The following is a 9,881-nucleotide window of genomic DNA, read 5'->3' as shown; positions in this document are numbered from 1 at the left end:
CAATAATTTAGTGCCTAACTTCCCCCAAAATACACGCCAAAAGTGGCTCAAAAACTTAGCATCCCTATCACTAACAATAGTTCTAGGTATACCATGCAATTTGACAACTTCTTTTACAAAAAGATCAGCAACATGTGAAGCATCATTAGTCTTTAAACAAGGAATAAAATGAGCCATTTTGGAGAACCTATCTACCACAACAAATATATTATCCTTACCACACGTTGTTCTAGGCAAACGTAACACAAAATTCATAGAAAGATCAAGCCAAGGAAAAGTAGGAATAGGTAATGGCGTGTAAAGATCATGTGGTAACACTTTAGATTTAGCTTGTTTACATTTCAAACATTGTGCGCACACTCTTTCAATATATTTTGATACACGCCGGATTACCATGCTTAATGAGGATGATTTCCAAGTTAATAGCATAGCATTTGAGTGCTTTAAAGGAGTCAAGATCAAGAAGGCTATATTTGTAATTTAGCTATTTAGGCTAGACTTAGCCTCCTTTACTAGCTAAGGGTATTTTAGTTATTTAGCCTAAATAACACTCTAGTATAAATAGTCATTCCTCTCATTTTGAAAGGGAGCTTTTGATGGTGTATTGATAAATAAAGACCAAACTTTGAGAGGTTTAGGGTATCTTTTATTTCTCTTTATTTATTATATTTTCTAGATTATCTATGTTAGGTTTATCATGCATGAGTTCATGTTCATCCTCTTGGGATTATCTTTTGTATTTGAATGTTAATTCATTGTTCTAGTTGATATATCTTTCAGGGTCTTTGAATTGTATTCTTTACTTAGCTTAATTCGTATTAGTTGTTCTTGTTCTTCCTAGATTAGTGTTTATTATAAGAACTTAAGGAGTCTATCTAGTTCATAGTTAGGTTGTTGTCTTTCTCTATTTTAAACCCTAATCTCGTATCTTATTGATTCCGTGTATTTTTGCATTTTCAATATGATTCCGTATCATCTTTGTATTAGAGCGAAGGTTAAAGATTGTTCAATCAATCCTTGGGTCATTGTTCTGTTATCATCAATCTGAAAATCAAAAATTACTAAAAATAGCAGGTTACTGTTCATCTGTGACTGAAATACAAATCGTATCTCCTTGTTCTTCTATGTTTGTTTCCAAAATAGAAATACAAAAGATTATCTCCCTCAATTTTGATTCTGAAACTTCTGAATTTCTTCACTATCTGAGATTGAATCACTTATTTGAGCTGAAATTCGAAGTTGGTTTGAGAATTGAAACCTAAATCGACCAACAGCAGAAATCGAAATTTGGAGGATTTGCTCCGAATCGAAATTTTGAGCTCGAAATCGATTGGGTGAGTTCTAATCTTGTTGGTACATCTTGATTGAGGTGAAATCTGATGAATTAGGGCCGATTTGATCTGAATCTCTAGGTTTGGGTTCAAAATATTTCGAAGCTGCTTCAGTGGAGAAGACGGCCTAGGGTTCATCGATTTAGTGAGCCTTGTTCCAAATTGATTTAGGAGCTTTGTTCGAGCTGTTGTTGGGAGTTTGTAATCCAAATTTGAGCTCCATTGGTGAAGGTTTGGGTCAGTGACGAATCGAAAATGCTGTGGCGGAATTCGACAAAATTGCAGCTGTGTTCTTCATCCGCTAGGAGTCGTTTGCTACTGATTTGTCGCCTCGAACATCAATTCATCGTCACACACAGGTTTGGTACTTCTAAGATCAACCTTGCTTCATTTTCTGAAAATTCATTCATCGCAACATTCAGTTTTGATTCCTTGAGAATAAGCACTGAATTTTTACTCGATTGTCTGAGTTGATTGAGTCTGAATTCGTTAGTCGACTCGAAGTTGTTATTAGTTTGAAATATTGTATGAAGTTCTGGTTTATGAATTCAGTTGAGAATTTTGATTGAGTTTCAAAGTGTTAACTGAAAGATCTCATTGATAGCTTGGTCGAGGTTCTGTATTTGCTCTTGTTGTTGGTAGTTGCGCATGAGTTTCTGAATTCTATTGGAGCAAAGCTTATGAAAATTGAAAAAAAATTGATAAACAATTGAGCAGATTTCAAATAGCTACAGCTTAGTTCTTCAATCCAGATTGTTTTACTGAGCTTCAGTTGCCAAGTTTTCTAATTTCAAGCTCCTTGAAACTTAAAGAGGAGTGAACAGATTTTCTTTAAGCATCAGCTCGACACTGCCCAGTTTTCTTAGCCAAAGTGGGATTGATTGTTGCTGTTGCTAGCTCTAGAATTGGGTTGGAATTTGAATCTAAGTGTTGAATTGAGATTGGTTACAATTCTTGTGCACTTTTGGACAGTTTTCTGCACTTTTTGAGCCAAGTTTAGCTTCAGTTTACTGCAGCTTTATAGCCTGTTTGGCCAAGCTTCTTTCGAGGCAAAAGCGCTTTTTTTTGGGTCAAAAGTGTTTTTTTTTCTAAAATTAAGGTGTTTGGCCAAGCTTTTGAAAGGAAAAAAAAGTGATTTTGAGGTGAAGCAGAAGCAGTTTTGTAGAAGCAGAAAAAAGTAGTTTCTCTCCAAAAGCACTTTTGAGAAAAATACACTTACAAGCAGGTTTTTAAAGCTTGGCCAAACACTAATTGCTGCTCAGAAGTACTTTTCAAATTAATTAGCCAAACACAAATTGCTTCTCACCAAAAGTACTATTGAGAAAAGCACTTTTGAGAAAAAACACTTCTCAAAATAAACTGATTTTTGCAGCTGGGCCAAACAGGCTATTAGACTTTCTACTGTTTGATTTGTTTTTCAGAAGTTCTTCCCTACTGAACTTCTACAGTTTGGTAAACTGCTTAGCTGCTGTGAAATTGGTTGACGTTAGCTGATTTGAGTTTGATCAACTATTTGAAATCTGCTAATTTGAGGTTGGATGTTTTGGAGTTTAGTTTGGACTTGAGTTTGGCAGAGGAAGCTCAACAGTTTGAGAATTCATTTGTGAGGACTAAACATTAAATGTTGTTGCTTACAAAAATCTTGTGATAGCACCTGCAGTTCTGCCAGATTTTGTTAATTTGTCCAAGATTAATTCTGCAGCAGATTTTCAGTTTCTCCATTGTTTAGTTGCTAAAAATCTGAGTTGCTACCCAGTTCTGCACTAGTAGTACTCTGCAAATTATGTGTTGTTTAAGCTGATTGTCTGCACTGGTTAGGTTTCTGACATGGCTGCTAAAGTTTAAATCCTTGGACTGTTTTAGGGTGTTATTGACTGAGAAAAAAACCAGAAGAATTTTCAGGCATTCCAGCTGCAGTTTGAACTAAATCTGCAGTATTTGAACTTGTGTTTGAAGCAGAAAACCAGTTGATCTTTGGGGATTGAAAATCTGTGAATTGAAGAGGCCTATAGCTGCTGTTAAGTTGAATTGCAAACTGCAGGTTGTAGTTCCCTGCTGCTACAGTTTGGCTGCAATTGTGAACATCTTCAGTAGCTTGCAGTCACTGATGAACTTTGCATTTGAGCTACAACTTGGAGTCTTTTTACAGAATTGTGAAGAAGATTGCTCAGGAGATCACCAACAGTCTGCAACCTTGTCAGTTATTGTGAGGCTGTCCAGAATTGCAGATTTGACCAGTCCTTACCTATGTGGCCATTCTTTGCAAATCCGACCAATTTTACAAAACTAGCCAGTTTTTGAGAATATGACCAAAATTTGGATAAGTGTCTAGTTTTGTAGTTTCTTTTCTTTTATTTCTTTTCAATTTGTAGGAAACTCAACTCTTAACAAGATTAACTTGATATTAGTTCATATTGAGTTTATTTCTAGTTTCTTTGTGTGCTTTTGTCACGACCCAGCCTAGGCCCGCGATGGATAACCGATACTAAGTGTCGATCATCACTAAACTTGTTGATAATCTAATAATCATAAATATAAACGGATAAACTGAACAAGCATAAGCATAGCTGATAAGAACTGTACAATCTGGAAAGCTGACAAGGCTAACACAAGCTGACATATAAAAATGTATTAACTGCACAGGTGCATATCTACAGGCCTCTAGGAGTGCTGAACTGAAAAAGTACTAGACGGAACAGGGCCCCGTCATACCCAAACTAGCTGACTGTACACATACCAAAAGATAAGTAATTCCGGGAGTAAGCGAGGTGACTCCAACAACTGGTGGATGGCCTATTGATGTGGCTCAAACGTTGATCTATCTGTACCTACGCGACATGAAACGCAATGCCCCGGAAGGGACGTGAGTACGATATGTACAAAGTATGTAGGGTGGAAATCTTAATATAAGCTTAATATAACTGGTGTTATGGTCTATCCCCCCCCCCCCCCCCGTATAATCAATTGGCCTCGCTGGCAGTATATAATCAATAGGCCTCGCTGGTATTATGGGCTATATCCCTCCAGCATAATCAACGTAAGCATGTATGAGGCATAACACATGTGGCAACATCATATGGACTCAAGAGATCATGAAGGAAACCATAAACGGAATAATAAACGTAATCTGACGCTTGTCGTTCATAAGTTGGACGGAGGTGCCTATCCCTATTTTAGGGAGAAACTGAACATGTACAAGAGATACCAAGGTTAATTAACTCATTAGGATCCCTTTATAATCAATTTAGAACCAAGAAACTCAAGATTTGTCCAACTCTTTGAATTTCCAAAATTTTTGGCAGAGTTTCACCTAAAACTGGATGATCCCCAAAAATAATAGCAAGCACCACAATATACACGGGAATGGATACCCGACCAAGATGATAACATCAAACTAATGGAGATCCAGTTATCCACAATAGTGTCAAACGATCGACAAAACGGAATTGTGAATGTAATGTCGACTCAGAGTGACTAACTTGTGACATGAAAGTCTAAATATGATTTAGGAATAATCTAAGCATCAAAAAATGACAATTAAGCTTATATAATCTTAAATGAAGATATTAGGATCATATGGGAGTTAGGTATACATAAAAACATCAAAGGAACGAAACAAACGGAATTCCGGATGGCATAGGCCAAATTGGCGATTTGCCCTTTTGTTTTTGTTGTGTTTTGAAGCTCCAACCGAAACTATTTTCTTCCATAATTCACATATGGAATTGAATAATATACAAGGATACAATACATGCTGATATTTTTCTTAAAAAAACCTTAAAAGATCAAGAAGAAAGGCTAGAACATAGCTAAACCAAATCATGCCGAAAACAAAATGAAAATCCTACATACCTCTTGTGTTCTTGCTTCCAAACCTTGTTCCCTTTGATACACACCCTTACTTATGCTTTTATAGATAAAATACAGAGGTGACAAGCTTCCTTAGCCATAAAGCTCTTTCCAAACCTCGAGATATAAGGATAAAGGTAGATGGCAAAGTCTTACCTATGTCGTAAGGATCGCGTTGATGTGTTCACGTCTTGATTTTGAGTTGTGGATGATGGAATTGCTTCAAAGCCCTAAGGATGTGTTTAGGAGGTATATAGAGAGTTTTTTGGTCTGATTTGGATCGAAATAAGCCTTATAGATGAAGGCTACAACTTTATATATATCAAGATAATCCTCAACCGACCTTGTGGGTCCCAAAGGGAACTGCTTGCGCAGTCTCGCGAAAATGCGAATATCTCTCCACTCCGACGTTATATCGACGAACGGTTTAATGCATTGGAAGTTAGACTCTTAGATCTTCAATTTGGTGGGTGGATCACCCCGAAATTCGGATTAATTGAGAGAAAAGATGAGTAACATTAGACCTAAATTTTATATAAAATTATGAACGTAACTTGCGACAACTTTTGTCGACTTTTGTTTCATAACTCGTTTGACTTCAAAACTGAACACACGACTAAAATACCTCATAAAATCACCTCCTTATCATGTTAAGCACCCGAGTATCACCCCAAAAGTACGGGTGATAACATTCTCAACTTGCCGACTTTCAACAAAAAGTTATTTTCTTCGATTCGCTTAGCTTCTAAACCTTCCAACCCTCTTGGTACTTGCAGTTCATAATCTTAAATATTTGTTACCTCTAAGGTAACATTTTTAACTTACTTTATGTACTTCCAAAGATGATCTCCTTTCCGAGCTTACATCAACTGACTTACGATGTACTTTTATATACAAAAACATGAGGTGTAACATCATTCCCCCATTTGGAATATTCGTCCTCGAATGTTGACTGGTGCGCTTATCAGTCTCATAACCTATAGCTCTTACGAATACTTTTATACTGTCCTTGCCATCTAGGCAACTATTTTGCGAATAAATTCAAAGGCCAGGGCATTTCCCCCTTTAGGCCTCTTTCTCATACCACGACCTATAGTCGGAATTCTTCCAATCTCGTAACTGTTGCTACCTTCTGTCATGCAGCATGTACGATTATGTCCTTGTACGCGCTATGCGACTCTTCTCTCCTTTTTTTCCTCTCGCTTTGTGAATATATACAGAACTCTAGGTATCTATAGGTGTATTGAAGTTCTTACCTTGGTACTTTGTCGAACTTACGACTATTGCCACATTTTGTTTCATAGCCTATGTTATCTATCCTTATGGCTTTACTGCATCTAGGTAGGTCATACTATACCATAACACTTACTTCGGTTTATTATTACCGAGGTATGCTACCCAACTTCAGGTTACTCTCTCGCAACTTATCTTTATCCTGTATGTATAAATCTAAGTCCTTTAATGCTTCTCATTCTGTTCATCTTAAGAATGACAGCCTAATCTCATCTCATACTTTTGAACTTTTATCCAGCTATTGTTGATTCACCTTAATGTTGATCTATAATCTACCACTGATAACTTGAAACCTCTTACGTAATACATTGTCACTAGGGCTCACATCTCATCGAGGAACATCTGAAGTTATTTGCCTGATCTACCTAGGGACGATACTATACTTCAATAACCGTATTTCATAGCATCTCAATGTGATTCATCTTGGGGGTATTCTAATCCCGTGCAATTCATGAAATCCCTTCTCTTTGAATCATTATTCAATAGAAGTCTTAAACGTCCTCATTCTATCATTTACCACAATTACACTCTTATTCTATTACTAGGGCAACATTCCATCTCTTCTAAATGCTCCTAGTCTTAAACTCCTCTGAGTTCATTCAGGCTATACTGAGCTTTCTATAACTTACGGAAATCATTTGCTCTATTGTTTTGATGTGCTCAATCCTGAGGCCTACCTATTCTCATCACCTCCCCACTCACCTATTCTTATCCTTACTCCGGTCTACCTAAAACCTTGTCGCTCTACCATACTTTAGTTTGCGACCTACACGTATTTATTCTTACTACTCGCAACCTTCATTTTACTTGCTAGTGCCATAGATTTCCTTTTGTTATTCTAGAACCTCAAGCGAGACATCACGTTGCCTCTAACTTTAACTTGATGGTAGCCTGATCTCAAGTCTATCTTCGAGAAGCACTAGGCATCCTGAAGCTGGTCGAACAAGTCATCAATTCTAGGAAGGGGATATTTGTTCTTGATCGTGACCTTGTTCAGCTGTTTATAATCTGTACACATACATAGGGGCCATCTTTTTTTTTCACAAATAAGACTAGTACTCCCCAAGGAGAAGTGTTAGTATAATAAATCCCGTATCTAATATATCTTTCAACTGCTTCTTAAGTTCCTTTAATTCAGCCGGTGTCATCTAGTAAGGAGGAATAGATATTGGTTGCATACCCAAAACTATATCAATGGGAAAGTCAATTCCCCGATCTGGAGGAAGACCTAGAAGCTCATCTGGATATACGTCAGGAAACTCATTTACTATTGGAATTGATTCAAGGGTTGGCATTCCCTTCTCTATGTCTCGAACATGAACTATATGATATAAGCATCACTTGGCGATCATCTTCCTTATCTTAAGGTACGAAATAAATCTACCTTTTTGGCGATGCGGAAAAACCTTTCCATTCTATAACTGACCCTTATGGAAAATTGAACTAGGCCATCTTCACTCTACAGTCAACATTAGCATAGCAAGAAGACAACCAATCCATACCAAGTATAACATCAAAGTCAACCATTTCTAACTCAATCAAGTAAGTTTTAGTACTGTGGTCGCCAATCACAACCGTGCAACCTCTAAAAATACGCCTAGCTACTACTGAATCACCAACTATGGTGGCTACCTCAAAAGGTTTAATGGCTTCTTGTCCTATCCCTAACTTAGTAGCAACAATGGGAGTAACATATGATAGTGTAGAACCAGGATCTATCAATACATACCATTATGACAATTCACTGATAAAGTACCTGAAACCACGTTTGGTGAAACCTCTAGGTCATGACGACCAACCAGAGCGTATGTACGATTCTGGAGACCGCCTATAGTAGGAGCTCTGCCTCGGCCTCTACCACGGCCCGCTGGTGTCTGAGGAACTTGCCCTTGCGGGCGTGCTGGTGCTAAAGAAGCTGCAACTAATCTCGCTAGCTGAGCTGCACCACTACCACCCCTAGATGGGTAATCTCTCATAAAATGGCATGACTCGCCACAAACATAACATGCATCTACACCCAACTGGCATCAATCCAAGTGGCGTCTACCACAGTCAGAACCACCCTGACAAGCTCTAGACTGTGGGGGTCGATCAGATCTCGGCCCTTGAAATCGTGAAGGAATACTAGCTGCTAGTTGCCTAACACTCTGCTATCTACGAGCACCAGATGTCTCACTAAACGAACCTGAAAATTTGCCTCTCTTGCTTGAGCCTCTATCTCTGTCATCCCTCTACTTCTGTTTCCTTTCCTCAAGTGCTAAGGCGAATGCCTGAATACGTGCAATGTCCACACTCGACTGCATAGATACGGTCATACACTCATTTACTAAGTGAGGACCAAGTCCCGTTACATACCTGTGTCCCTTGTCCTCTATGTCTGATACAACTACGAGAGCAAACCTCGCCAAAGAATTAAAGCGGAGGTTGTATTCTACAACACTCATACCCCATGTCTCAGTGTCAGGAACCGATCTAACCATCCTCTACGTGTCTCTGTAGGTAAGTAATGGACAAGGAATGCCTATGAGAACTCTCGCCATGAAGCTAAAGCAGCATTTGCTCCCCCAGACATCTCCCGAGTGGTATACCAACCTGTTGCTAGATCCTGTAATCTATATTATTCTAATTCAACTAGCTCTCTATCTATGGCATGCATAACTCTAAGGGCTTTTGCTACTCTATCTAGGAAATCCTGGGGATCCTCTGCTGTACTAAATCCCGTGAAAACTTGAGGCTCAAATCTGAGGAAATCACGAATCCTAGAACCCGTATCGTCACTCTGAGGACATGTATGCTGCTGTTTGGCCTAAGTAGCTGCAATGCTAGTCAACAATCTGACGACCTCCCTCATGTCATCATGCTGAGGAGCCAAAGGTGCGGTAGCTGGATCACCCCTAACCTCTCCCTGAACAGACAGAGTATGTGAAGCTCCGGATGGAACCTCATGTCTGGACTCCTCATGCTCATATAACTTAGAGGATACTCTGCTATTACCCTGGACGGTAACAGCTTTGCCCTTCTGGTCAGCTGTGAGTCTCTTCGGCGGCATCGCTACCTATAAAACATTTTGTCAGAAGGGTGAATTCTTATAACATAGCTCTATCGCACGATTTAGAGAAGAAGGAAGGACAACCATCTTATAATGCCATATAGCCTCATGTTTATAAGTGTGGTGCACAACACATCCATAAAAAAGACTTTACTAGACACGACATGTAGACACCCTAGGACTGAACTGCTCTAATACTATGTTTGTCACGAATCAGCCTAGGGCCGCGATGGATAACCGACACTATATGTCGATCATCACTAAACTTGCTAATAATCTACGAATCATGAATATAAACGGATAAATTGAACAAGCATAAGCATAGCTTATAAAAACTATACAATCTAGAAAGCTGAAAA

At 38.5% G+C, this 9,881-nt stretch overlaps 1 long non-coding RNA gene across 1 annotated transcript; it reads left to right on the top strand.

Moving 5' to 3' along the window:
- The first annotated feature begins 645 nt into the window (after positions 1–645).
- LOC107759219 (uncharacterized) lies at positions 646–3,754 on the top strand. The gene is made up of 2 exons (XR_001642128.1): positions 646–1,690; positions 3,195–3,754. It is a non-coding gene; the product is annotated as an uncharacterized LOC107759219 (long non-coding RNA).
- Positions 3,755–9,881: the final 6,127 nt, after the last annotated feature.

Source organism: Nicotiana tabacum, chromosome 23, assembly GCF_000715075.1.
Source record: "Nicotiana tabacum cultivar K326 chromosome 23, ASM71507v2, whole genome shotgun sequence".
Taxonomy (NCBI): Eukaryota; Viridiplantae; Streptophyta; class Magnoliopsida; order Solanales; family Solanaceae; genus Nicotiana; species Nicotiana tabacum.
The sequence above is the reverse complement of the archived record's forward strand: the minus strand, read 5'-3'. Positions and strand labels throughout refer to the sequence as shown.